Source organism: Schistocerca cancellata, chromosome 6, assembly GCF_023864275.1.
Source record: "Schistocerca cancellata isolate TAMUIC-IGC-003103 chromosome 6, iqSchCanc2.1, whole genome shotgun sequence".
NCBI lineage: Eukaryota > Metazoa > Arthropoda > Insecta > Orthoptera > Acrididae > Schistocerca > Schistocerca cancellata.
This window is the reverse complement of record NC_064631.1, coordinates 320,975,423-320,989,892: the sequence shown is the minus strand read 5'-3', so window position 1 is coordinate 320,989,892 and position 14,470 is coordinate 320,975,423.

The following is a 14,470-nucleotide window of genomic DNA, read 5'->3' as shown; positions in this document are numbered from 1 at the left end:
CAACATTGGTGACGAGACAATACCGCGTTCGTAACTATACTGCCCTGATTTACTTGTGTAATGGCTTCGCCACCATCTCCAGATGTACTGTCCGAATTTTATCGCCTACAGAATCAGCAGACATAGGCCTTACTGGATGCCCTTGGACAGCTCGTCCAGGGTCAACGTGCGATGCAAAACGATGCGGCAACCGCCGCTCCACCGCTATCGCAGCCACAAAACGCAGTTGCACCACCTTTTCGTTCTTTTGATGCTGCACTGGAAAGCTGGACGGAGTGGTCACGCCAATTTGGATTCCATCTCGCCGCCTACAGAATTCAAGGTAACGAGCAGCGGCCTTTTTTGTTGTCCTCCATAGGGGTGCACACATACCGTGTGATAGTCAATTTATTTCCCCGACACGACGTAGCAACTCTGTCCTACGAAGAAATTTTGTCTGCATTAGATGCCTATTTCAAAGAATCAGTCAATGTAGTTGCCAAACGGTGTACCTTCTTTCGTACAAAACGTAGGGCAAGTCAGACTAAAAGGGAGTGGGTTGCAACCTTGCAAGGCCTTACTAGGGATTGTGCTTTTGAGTGTGAATGTGGACTCCCTTATTCAGATACTACAGTGCGTGATGCAATTGCACAGAACGTTTCTGTTGTTCATATAAGGGAACAGATTTTGAAACTAGTCAACCCCTCCCTTCAACAAGTGACGGACATATTGGATCGGCAGGACACACTTGACTTTGCTCAGGAATCATTTGAAACTTCACCACACATGTGTCAGGTTAACCAGCCCGCCAGGCGAGCTGCACGGAACAGTAAACAGTCCTCTCACCCGGCCGCACCGCTGCTGCCAGGCTCTCAGCCACGTGTACCGTGCCGGCAAGCAAATGCAGTGCTAAAATTATGCCCGCAGTGTGCTACAAGACATTTGCGTGAGAACTGCCCGTCACGCCAAGCTATTTGCTTTTACTGCAATAAGAAAGAACATGTTCAAAACGTTTGCCAGAAAAAGTTCAGATCGGAAGGTCAAAACCATTGCAGGTCCTTTGATTCGCGCCGGAATCTGAATCGAACCAAGGACACTCAGGCTCGCAAAACTTCGCCCATGGAAATTCATTTAGTTCATGCCACTCCGCCCAGTGCCACTCTCTCTAACAGTGACTGTGTTCGTCCCACAAATAGTGTCCGCCGACATCGCGGGAAATCCCGTCATGTCGCAAGTGATAAATGATTTTGTACCAGTATCAGTTGACGTTGCACGAGACAGTCGCTCTTGTCGTCAGCAGCGCAATAAACGTTTTGTGGACTTGGACATTAACGGAAAAGTGATACCATTCCAACTTGATACCGGGCCTGCAGTTTCCCTGATCAATCAAGACACTTACAAACTGCTGGGCACACCTCCATTGCGTGCTGCAAATGTTAAGCTAACTACACTCCTGGAAATGGAAAAAAGAACACATTGACACCGATGTGTCAGACCCACCATACTTGCTCCGGACACTGCGAGAGGGCTGTACAAGCAATGATCACACGCACAGCACAGTGGACACACCAGGAACTGCGGTGTTGGCCGTCGAATGGCGCTAGCTGCGCAGCATTTGTGCACCGCCGCCGTCAGTGTCAGCCAGTTTGCCGTGGCATACGGAGCTCCATCGCAGTCTTTAACACTGGTAGCATGCCGCGACAGCGTGGACGTGAACCGTATGTGCAGTTGACGGACATTGAGCGAGGGCGTATAGTGGGCATGCGGGAGGCCGGGTGGACGTACCGCCGAATTGCTCAACACGTGGGGCGTGAGGTATCCACAGTACATTGATGTTGTCGCCAGTGGTCGACGGAAGGTGCACGTGCCCGTCGACCTGGGACCGGACCGCAGCGACGCACGGATGCACGCCAAGACCGTAGGATCCTACGCAGTGCCGTAGGGGACCGCACCGCCACTTCCCAGCAAATTAGGGACACTGTTGCTCCTGGGGTATCGGCGAGGACCATTCGCAACCGTCTCCATGAAGCTGGGCTACGGTCCCGCACACCATTAGGCCGTCTTCCGCTCACGCCCCAACATCGTGCAGCCCGCCTCCAGTGGTGTCGCGACAGGCGTGAATGGAGGGACGAATGGAGACGTGTCGTCTTCAGCGATGAGGGTCGCTTCTGCCTTGGTGCCAATGATGGTCGTATGCGTGTTTGGCGCCGTGCAGGTGAGCGCCACAATCAGGACTGCATACGACCGAGGCACACAGGGCCAACACCCAGCATCATGGTGTGGGGAGCGATCTCCTACACTGGCCGTACACCACTGGTGATCGTCGAGGGGACACTGAATAGTGCACGGTACATCCGAACCGTCATCGAACCCATCGTTCTACCATTCCTAGACCGGCAAGGGAACTTGCTGTTCCAACAGGACAATGCACGTCCGCATGTATCCCGTGCCACCCAACGTGCTCTACAAGGTGTAAGTCAACTACCCTGGCCAGCAAGATCTCCGGATCTGTCCCCCATTGAGCATGTTTGGGACTGGATGAAGCGTCGTCTCACGCGGTCTGCACGTCCAGCACGAACGCTGGTCCAACTGAGGCGCCAGGTGGAAATGGCATGGCAAGCCGTTCCACAGGACTACATCCAGCATCTCTACGATCGTCTCCATGGGAGAATAGCAGCCTGCATTGCTGCGAAAGGTGGATATACACTGTACTAGTGCCGACATTGTGCATGCTCTGTTGCCTGTGTCTATGTGCCTGTGGTTCTGTCAGTGTGATCATGTGATGTATCTGACCCCAGGAATGTGTCAATAAAGTTTCCCCTTCCTGGGACAATGAATTCACGGTGTTCTTATTTCAATTTCCAGGAGTGTAGTTATTCCGGACAAGCGATCCCTGTGTTAGGACAGTGCAACCTACAAGGGACAAACAAAACTTGTGTCATTTTATGTCCTTCGTTCTTCTTCTGCAGTGAACTTGTTTGGTTTCGATTTATTTAAGTTGATTAACTTGTCTAGAGTCAATCAGGTCCTATCAGTGAACCAGACTGTGCCTTCAGACAGTGTTTCTCGTCTCTGTGAAGAGTTTGCAGACACTGTTGCACTGCGCCTTCGTTGCACTAAGAACTATAAAGCACATTTGGAACTGAAAGTAAATGCACAACCGAAATTTTTTAGAGCGCGCAATGTTCCCCACGCATTGCGTGATGAGGTCGCAAAAACATTACACGATTTGGAATCACAAGGTGTAATTGAACGTGTGCAGGCTTCTCTCTGGGCATCACCCTTAGTAATTTTGCCAAAACCTTCGGGAAAATTGAGACTTTGTGTGGACATTAAGGCAACAGTGAATCCACAACTAGTGACTGCAACTTTTCCTTTACCCCGCCCGGAAGATCTCACTGACAAACTGTGTCCGGGTAAATATTTTTCGAGGTTGGACCTAGCAGATGCGTACTTGCAATTACCGGTGGACGAAGAATCCCAGCGCGTCTTGGTGATTAAAACGCATCTTGATTTGTACCGATTCAAAAGAATGCCATATGGGTGTGCGTCCGACCCTTCATTGTTTCAGCAATATCTACAAACTGTTTGTGCGTCGGTCCCTACTGAATCAAACTTTATGGACGATATTGTGATCTCCGGAAAGACGGTTGACGAACATTTAGCGAATCTCAGAACATTATTTCAGGCCGTGCGACAAAATGGTCTTCACTTGCGGAAGGACAAATATGTGTTTTTTGCTCGTGATTTGCCATATCTGGGACATGTACTCAATGCCCAAGGCATACATCCCAGTCCAGAGCACCTCCGTGCCATACAAGACTTGCCTTCGCCGCAGAACTTGAAGCAGCTACAGAGTGTGCTGGGAAAGATAAATTACTATCATCGCTATGTGCGCCACGCCTCTTCCATTTCAGCTACGCTTCATCGCTTACGCCGTAAAGGTGTTCCGTTCGTCTGGACGACGGAATGCGAACGCACCTTTCGCCAGTTGAAATCGGCGTTGCTTTCCAATACTTGCCTTACGCCATTCGATCCCCGGAAGTCCCTTTTGTTGATGGTGGTTGTATCGGATTTCGGGGTCAGTGCCATGCTTGCGCACAAAGATGGTTCGCACGATAGCCCTATTGCCTTTGCGTCCAAATTGCTCTCGTCTGCGCAACGACATTATTCACAGATCGAGAAAGAAGCATTGGCTCTCGTATTTGGTGTTACAAAGTTTCATGATTTCTTGTATGGTCGTTACTTTACCATCATCATATACCACAACCTTTGACATCGCTTTTTTATCCGACCAAGCCTGTACCTCCACGTACAGCGCAGAAATTCATTCGCTGGTCTATTTTCCTCTCACAGTACCGCCCGATATCTTGTATCGGTCCACTGCTAAGCACAGAAACGCCGATGCGTTGTCCCGTTTGCCTGTTGCTGAGGATAGAGCATTCGATTCCTCCGAACTTGCTTACATGATTATTGATTCGGAAACCGATGACGTGGTCGAATCGTTTCCGATTGATTTTCGTCGTGTAGCTACAGCCACAGCTGCCGACCCTGTCCTTGCTACCGTTCTGCGATTTGTTGCTACGCAATGGCCCCTGTCAAAGTCACGGATCGGGGACTCGTTGGTTCACCGATTTTTTGCCCCACCAGGAGAGACTTTTTGTACGACGTGGTGTTTTGCTGTTGCGTTCTGATAATGATCAGTCCAGGGTCGTGGTCCCACGTCTGTTACAGTCCTCTGTCTTACAGCTTCTCCACCAAGGACATTGGGGTATAGTGAGAACGTAACAACTTGCTCGTCAGCACTGTACTTGGTTCGGCATCGATGCCGCGATTACGAATATGTGCTCTTCTTGCATCACGTGTGCCGATCAACAATCCGCACCACCGCGAAAATTCTTTGTATGGCCAAAAGCCACTTCCCCTTGCCAACGCTTGCACATCGATTTTGCTGGTCCATTCTGGACTGCTCGATGGTTGTTTGAGGTCGATTCATTCAGTAATTTTCCTTTTGTTGTCCAGATGTCTTCCACGACGTCTTCTGCCACCATCCATGTGTTGTCCGTTATCTTTTGCATTGAAGGTCTACCACAGACTATTGTTTCCGACAATGTCCCACAATTCATGTCCGCAAAATTTCAGTCATTCTGCAAGGGCAATGGTATTCAACACCTGACGTCCGCGTCGTTTTCGCCACAGTCAAACGGTGCCGCTGAACGTTTGGTCCAGCCTTCCAAGTCACAGATGTTAAAGTTGAAAGAGTCGCAATCTCGGGAGGACGCGTTATTGCTCTTTTTGTCCTCGTATCGCTCTCAGCCCCGAGATGATCGCTCGCCGGCTGAGTTGCTTCACGGTCGCCCTCATCGCACCTTGATGTCTTTGCTACATCCGCCGCATCAGGTTCCTGTGCAGCGGCAGACACCTGCTTTTGCCCCAGGCGACGTTGTCTACTACCGCCACTATAGAGGTTCACGGCGTTGGCTCGAAGGGCGCATTCTTCGCTGCCTCAGCCGCGCTATGTATTTGGTTTTGGTTGCCTCTGGTGATGTGTGACGGCATCTCAATCAGCTGCGCCTCTGTCTTCGCACGGGATCTGCCGCTCCCCGTCTGCTTTCAGCGACGGTGAAGTCTGGTCAGCGCCCTGGGGATCCATCTACTGGCTCGCCTCAGCCCCAGGTGTTACCGACGCTGCCTTCCATTTTGCCCAATGGCGACGCGCCGCCGCCGCCGCCGCCGCTGCCGCAGCTTGTTCTCCCGTCGGCGACGCCCGCAGTGGACGCGTCGCTGCAAGCGCCGGGCGCCTTCCTGGGTCACACGTCGCCGATCGCTTCCTGTGACCAGTTGCCCTACGACATTGAACTCTTGCCCGCTCCGGACTATATGTCGTCTTCGCCCGTCGAATGCTCCGGCCCGATGGAGGTCGACCCTTCGGCCCCTCCTGTCTCTCTGCGGGCGCATACACCGCATGTTGGCGTTCACCCTGGAGCAGGTTTTCAGGCGTTTCCTAGCTCCCTGCGGTCCGAATGGCAGGGTGCGGGTGGCACAGCCTGGCCTGTTGTTAGGCTCCCCACCTAGTCGCATACGTCAACATGGGGTCCTCCCCACGGCGGGCGGAATCCATATGCCACAACCGTGCGCCGATTTGCGGGGGAGGAATTTGGTGTCACCGCCAGACACGACACTTCCTAGGTGGTAGCATTTAAATCGGCGGCGGTCCGTTAGTATACGTCGGACCCGCGTGTAGCCACTATCAGTGACTGCAGACCGAGCGCCGCCGCAAGGCAGGTCTAGAGAGACTTCCTAGCACTCGCCCCAGTTGTACAACCGACTTTGCTAGCGATGGTTCACTGACAAAATACGCTCTCATTTGCCGAGACGATAGTTAGTTTTGTGACTTGGCAAGACAGCCAAGCCACTATGATTGGTAGCCGAAAGGCAAGCGTTAAGCTCACGCAGGCTGGCGTGAGGTCTGGAACATTTAATGAAGTTAGGCTACAGCAAAGAGGGTCTTAGTTGTTGGAGTACCTCACAATTGGTGAACATCGGTCCGACGGCACATGCATCGCAAGATAAATAGCAAAAGATAATGGCTCCTTGCTAGGTCGTAGCAAATGACGTAGCTGAAGGCTATGCTAACTATCGTCTCAGCAAATGAGAGCGTAAATTGTCAGTGAACCATCTCTAGCAAAGTCGGCTGTACAACTGGGGCGAGTGCTAGGACGTGTCTCTAGAGATGTGTGTGGCGGCGCTCGGTCTGCAATCACTGACAGTGGCGACACGCGGGTCCGACGTATACTAGCGGACCGCGGCCTATTTAAAGGCTACCACCTAGCAAGTGTGGTGTCTGGCGGTGACACCACATTCCTCCCCCGCAAATCGGCGTACGGTTGTATTACAAGGCTTCCGCCCGCCGTGGGGATGATCCCATGTTGACGTATGCGACGAGGTGGGGACCCTAATAACAGGCGAGGCTGTGCCACCCGCTCCCTGCCATTCGGTCCGAGGGGAGCTAGGAAACGCCTGAAAACCTAGTCCAAGGTGCACGCCAACATGCGGTGTATGCGCCCGTAGAGAGACAGGAGGGGCCGAAGGGTCGACCTCCATCGGGGTGGGGCACCTGACAGGCGAAGACGTCCTATGGTCCGGAGCGGGCAAGAAGTCCATGGCGGAGGACAACGGGTCACAGGCAGCGATCGGCGGCGCGTGACCCTGGAAGGCGCCCGGGGGTTGCAGCGACGCGTCCACTGAGGGCGTCGTCGGCGGGAGAACAGGCGGCGGCGGCGGCCCGTCGCCATGGGGCAAAACGCAGAACGGTAGCAAGGACAGGGTCGGCAGCTGTGGCTGTAGCTACACGACGAAAATCAATCGGAAACGAATCGACCACGTGATCGGTTTCCGAATCAATGAACATGCAAGCAAGTTCGGAAGAATCGAATGCTCTATCCTCAGCAACGGGCAAACGGGACAACGCATCGGCGTTTCCGTGCTGAGCAGTGGACCGATTCAAGATATCGTGCGGTACTGCGTGAGGAAAGTAGACCAGCGAACTAATTTCTGCGTTGTACGTATAGGTACAGGCTTGGTCGGATAAAAAAGCGATGTCAAAGGTTTGTGGTATGTGATGATCGTAAAGTGACGACCATACAAGAAATCATGAAACTTTGTAACACCAAATACGAGAGCCAACGCTTCTTTCTCGATCTGTGAATAATTTCGTTGCGCAGATGAAAGCAATTTGGACGCAAAGGCAATAGGACGATTATGCGAACTATCTTTGTGCGCAAGCACAGCACCGATCCCGAAATCCGATGCATCCACCATCAACAAAAGGGGCTTCCGGGGATCGAATGGCGTAAGGCAAGTATTGGAAAGCAACGCCGATTTCAACTGGCGAAAGGTGCGTTCGCATTCCGTCGTCCAGACGAACGGAACACCTTTACGGCGTAAGCGATGAAGCGTAGCTGAAATGGAAGAGGCGTGGCGCACATAGCGATTATAGTAATTTATTTTTCCCAGCACACTCTGTAGCTGCTTCAAATTCTGCGGCGAAGGCAAGTCTTGTATGGCACGGAGGTGCTCTGAACTGGGATGTATGCCTTGGGCATTGAGTACATGTCCCAGATATGGCAAATCACGAGCAAAAAACACACATTTGTCCTTCCGCAAGCGAAGACCATTTTGTCGCAAGACCTGAAATAATGTTCTGAGATTGGCTAAATGTTCGTCTTCTGTCTTTCCGGAGATCACAACATCGTCCATATAGTTTGATGCAGTAGGGACCGAGGCACAAACAGTTTCTAGATATTGCTGAAACAATGCAGTGGCGGACGCACACCCGAATGGCAGTCTTTTGAATCGGTACAAACCAAGATGCGTGTTAATCACCAAGACGCGCTGGGATTCTTCGTCCACCGGTATTTGCACGTACGCACCTGCTAGGTCCAACCTCGAAAAATATTTACCCGGACACAGTTTGTCAGTGAGATCTTCCGGGCGGGGTAAAGGAAAAGTTGCAGTCACTAGTTGTGGATTCACTGTTGCCTTAATGTCCACACAAAGTCTCAATTTTCCCGAAGGTTTTGGCAAAATTACTAAGGGTGATGCCCAGAGAGAAGCCTGCACACGTTCAATTACACCTTGTGATTCCAAATCGTGTAATGTTTTTGCGACCTCATCACGCAATGCGTGGGGAACATTGCGCGCTCTGGAAAATTTCGGTTGCGCGTTGACTGTCAGTTCCAAATGTGCTTTATAGTTCTTAGCGCAACTGAGGCCCGGTGCAAAAATGTCTGCAAACTCTTCACATAGACGAGAAACACTGTCTGAAGGCACAGTCTGGTTCACTGATAGGACCTAATTGACTATAGACAAGTTAAACAACTGAAATAAATCGAAACCAAAAAAAGTTCACTGCAGCAGAAGAATGAAGGACGTAAAATGACACAAGCTTTGTTTGTCCCTTGTATGTTGCAAGAAGGCTGCACTGTCCTAACACAGGGATCGCTTGTCCGGAATAACTAGTTAGCTTAACATTTGCAGCACGCAACGGAGGTGTGCCCAGCTGTTTGTACGTGTCGTGATTGAGCAGTGAAACTGCAGCTCCGGTATCGAGCTGGAACGGTATCACTTTGCCATTAATGTCCAAGTCGACAAAAAGTTTATTGTCCTGCTGACGAAAAGAGCGACTGTCTCGTGCAACGTGAACTGACACTGGTACAGAATCATTTGCGACTTGACGGGATTTCCTGCGATGTCGATGCACACTATTTGTGGAACGAACACAGTCACTGTTAGAGAGAGTCGCACTCGGCGGAGTGGTATTAACTACATGAATTTCCATAGGCGAAGTGTCGCAAGCCTGAGTATCCTTGGTTCGATTCCGATTCCGGCGCAAAGCAAAGGGCCTGGAATGATTGTGAGTGTCCGGTCGGAGCATTTTGTGGCGAACACTTTGAACAGGTCCTTTTTTATTACAGAAAAATCGAATAGCCTGGCATACGGGCAATTCTCACGTTAATGTCTAGTAGCACACTGCGGGCATGATTTCACTGCATTTGCTTGCTGGCGCGGGACATGTGGCTGAGAGCCAGGCGGGTTTGGCGCGTCCGGGTGCGAGGACTGTTTATCGTTCCGTGCAGCTCGCCCGGCGGGCCGGTTAACGTGACACACTGGTGGCAAAGATTCAAATGATTCCTGAGCAAAGTCAAGTGTGTCCTGCCGATCCAATATGTCTATCACTTGTTGAAGGGAGGGATTGACTAGTTTGAAAATCTGTTCCCTTATACAAACATCAGAAACGTTCTGTGCAATTGCATCACGCACCATAGTATCTTAATAAGGGAGTCCACATTCACACTCAAAAGCACAATCCCTAGTAAGGCCTTGCAAGGTTGCAACCCACTCCCGATTAGTCTGACCTGCCGTACGTTTTGTACGAAAGAAGGTATATCGTTTGGCAACTACATTGACTGATTCTTTGAAATATGCATCTCATGCAGACAAAATTTCGTCGTAGGACAGAGTTGCTACGTTGCGTCGGGGAAATAATTTCACTAGCGCATGGTACGTCTGGACGCCTACGGATGCTTACAAAAAAGGCCGCCGCTCATTACCTTGAATTCTGTAGGCGGCGAGATGGAATCCAAATTGGCGTGACCACTCCGTCCAGCTTTCCAGTGCCGCATCAAAAGGACGAAAAAATGGTGCAACTGCGTGTTGTGGTTGCGTGAGCGGTGGAGCGGCGGCTGCTGCATCGTTTTGCAGTGCACGTTGACCCTGGACGAGCTGTCCAAGTGCATCCAGTAAGGCCTGCGTCTGCTGATTCTGCAAGCGATAAAATTCGGACAGCACATCTGGAGATTGTGGCGAAGCCATGACACAAGTAAATCAGGGCAGGAGCGGTAGTATTAGTACAAACGCGAATTGGCTCGTCGCCAATCCTCGTCGCCAAACTGTTGTGACTTGGCAAGACAGCCAAGCCACTATGATTGGTACCCGAAAGGCACACGTTAAGCTCACGCAGGCTGGCGTGAGGTCTGGAACATTTAAGGAAGTTAGGCTCTAGCAAAAAGGGTCTTAGCTGTTGGAATACTTAACTTTAATTCACAATTGGTGAACATCGATCCGACGGCACATGCATCACAAGATAAATAGCAAATGATAATGGCGCCTTGCTAGGTCGCAGCAAATGACGTAGCTGAAGGCTATGCTAACTATCGTCTCGGCAAATGAGAGCGTAATTTGTCAGTGAACCATCTCTAGCAAAGTCGGCTTTACAGCTGGGGCGAGTGCTAGGACGTGTCTCTAGACCTGCCGTGTGGCGGCGCTCGGTCTGCAATCACTGACAGTGGCGACACGTGGGTCCGACGTATACTAGCGGACCGCGGCCGATTTAAAGGCTACCATCTAGCAAGTGTGGTGTCTGGCGGTGACACCACAGTTAGCATAGCCTTCAGCTACGTCATTTGTTACGACCTAGCAAGGCGCCATGTTCAGTTACTATCGATATTGTGAATAATGTACAGTCAAGAGCGACGCTCATCATTAATGGATTAAAGTTACGTATTACACCAGCTACGTCCGTTTTTTCTAAATTCTAATTTCCTTGTCCTGTTCCAGACCTCACGCCAGCCTGCGTGAGCTAAAACGCGTGCCTTTCGGCTTCCTCTAATAACACGGTGTTGGCTCTCCTGCCAACCCACAACAAACATTCTGACCCTGCGCCGATACGGGACAAAGATTCAAGAAAAAAGAATCTCTATTACTAAACGACTAACCACGGTGCTAGTTGCCTATGTAAGAACTTGGAGGGCAACGAAACTTGCTATTCAGTTTTTCACCTAATTACTGGTCGAATTTAAAAATTGAAACGCAGTCATAATTTACTGATTAAGAGGTATAGTGTACGGTCAAAGGTACAAAATAAGTCAAGTATTATACTTAGAAATTGCTTATATATCTGGAGGCAGCGTAACTCTTAACGCCTAAACTACCAAGATTATAATAATCCAGTATTTGGGAATCAGAGCACTTTGCAGCTTCCATCAACCTTTACGTATGATCTGAAACCTTTGCCAAACGTTTTGTCGCTGACACTCAACACAAAATGACGAAAGGAATGGTTCATATCTTACTATAAGGAGCGATCAAAAGGGTTCCGTTCCAAGGTCATACAGTCCAAAATTAGTATACCAATCAGGGAAAACCACCGTGAGCATTGAGGCAATCATCCCACGGACGTACCAGTTTGAAGATACCCGTTTGGTAAAACACCGTGTCCTTCGGCGTGAAAACTTCCGTCTGTCTGCTGCACATCACATCCGACAGGAGTTTTTTAGATGGACCGAAGGCGTGATAATTCAATGGGGAGAGATAATGACTTTATGATGGCTTCTCGAGTGTCTCGCACTTGAGCTGAGAAGCTTCTGCGTTACAACATTTGAGATATGCGAACATGAGATATCTTGAAGCAGCACCATTCCACAACGGTAGTTTTCGACAAACAGGAAGCCCCGTACACATTATTCACTCTGCGATGGATGTGTGCCGGTGTTAGTCCCTCCGGACTGTTAACAGCACGTTGATTCTGTTCGGACGCATTTTGTAATAGCGTCTCTATAGTTAATGTTCGCGTATTTGCCGCACGCATGTCGGAAAGACATGAATGCCACACTGGTTCCGTGCCTACATGTTGATGCTTGTACACCCGCAGTGGGGTCTATGCTACACTGCGTATACGCAGCAGCAACGCCATCAAGCGAAAACATTTTGATCACCCGTTATACACTTTCGCTTTTCACACATTAGAACTTCAGGATCATGCATAACCCTTTTTATTTGTTGCTTCTTTACTACTTACTCTATTCGAAACACTGTTTGCAGACAGTATCCATATGTACCACTGGATGTACCTGCAAAATTACATCATTGTACGACGGACAGTTCAGGCGAAATGACGTCATTAACATTGAGATGAATGAGAAACTAGCTTTCGCTTGGAGCGAAATGCATATTACGAAGACTATATTCATCCAATGTTTCATAATGAGATTACCTGGCGACTTAAATCAAAACATAAAACTTAATGTAAAACCTTTTCTTAGCTATTTCGCGCTTCATGCTTAATGTCAATTATTTAACACATTAATTAATATGGTAAACGATCAGTTGTTTGAAGCTGTTTTATAGATGGGAGTTCGATTCTCTGAATCAGTGGTCGTAAAACTGGGCCCCGCGGGCCTCATGCGGTCCGAATCGAGTATTCGAGCGTCTCGCGTTTCTGAACCGTATTTTATAATAATACGCATTCAGCAACTAACTACCCATCCCATAAACATCATCTAACGTTAAGAACTTCTTAAGAGAATAGTTTTCCTGCTCAGTAGCATACAAAGTCGTTTACAGATAAAGGAATATTTTAATAAGTGCTTAATTTTAATTGACGTTGATAGATTCAGCATTGAGATAATCAAAAGTGGCAGTTTACCTCAATGGCAAAAAGGTAAGTAGCGGGCCACTGCGAGAATAGAGGATATGAGAGAGGAAGGGAATGTTATTTTCTGTGTGTCTCAGAACCGACAATTCATGGACGTATGCGCCTCGTCCGTATCAATCGTTATTGTATAAATTTCAAATGACGAATTCGTGAATGCGCATTACAAGAAGCCGACATCTTCAAATACGGCACAAATGTGTAGCGAGAAATATCAAATACATAACAATGAGTAGAATAAAAATTGCATTCAAAACTTTTAGGAAACACTTTTGATCGTGTCTCTTATTATATAATTCGATTAAATATAAGTAAAACTACTGTCATTAACACTTCGACAGCCAATCATGTCAACTGAGGGGACACGAAATTCTCGGTACATTACCGGTCTCGACATGTGGCGGGCTAGAAGTTCAATCGTTTTAAATACGAAATCACATATACTGACGAGCTCAATCGGTCTTCACTGGGTTGCGAGAGACAATTAATTTCTAAAACAGCCGTCGGTTGTATCAAGTGAAGCTGCTAGGGGACGGTAAAGTACGTAGAGAAACCGAAGAGATGGCTTACGGACGACGACGTTTTGAGTGAACTGGAGCAAGAATTTGTTGATAATGACAGTGAGGATGTTGATACTGATGATTCAGATGATGACTTTGTCCAAGAAGAACTGCATTAAACTTACAAGCCAGTATTTACTCGTTTTGATTTCCTAAAACATTCGTTTGAACGTTGGGCTCTTTTGTGCTTCCTTATTTACTGAACTATGAAACATGTTTTATATTAGTTATAAGCCAATATGAAAGGCTGCGAGAAATGACATTACGTACCAGTGCAACGAGTGCAAAATAGCCATTGGCAAGAAGCCTTGTTTTACAGTATTATCACCAAAAAAAATAAATAAAAAAACTAATTCTGCTCTCTGAAGGAAATATGTAACAATTTATATACGTCATCGAGGAGAAAAGGCTTCAGACTTTCGTAAGACGCTAACATCACAGTTAAATGTAGGCTATTGAAAAACGCTTGCCTTCTAAGGAAAGACAAGATTTACTTGGTTGGCAATCAAAGTATTAATCAGTTAATCGGTGAGTGTGGTAGCTGCGCAGTCTAGGGGCCTTGCCAAAGTTCGCACGGCTCCCCCCGTCGGAGGTTTGAGTCCTCCCTCGAGCATGGTTGTGTGTGTGTTGTCCTTAGCGTTAGTTAGTTTAAGTTAGATTAAGTAGTGTGTAAATCACGGGACGTCAGATGCCGTCAGCAATTTGTTCCCATAGAAACGTAACACCAAATCAGTTAATCATCCATTCACACGGACAACGCATTAACATTTCGCCAGGCAATCACACTATCACAACATTCAGATAACGTAAGAGAATGCTGCCGGGCGAAGTCGCAGACAACCGCCATATTTCGACTGGAGCACACCCTGCCATTCTCAAGGCACAACTGCAGAAAGTAAGCGCTATGCGAGCGAATTTAAAACTTCGGTATCCACAGAAA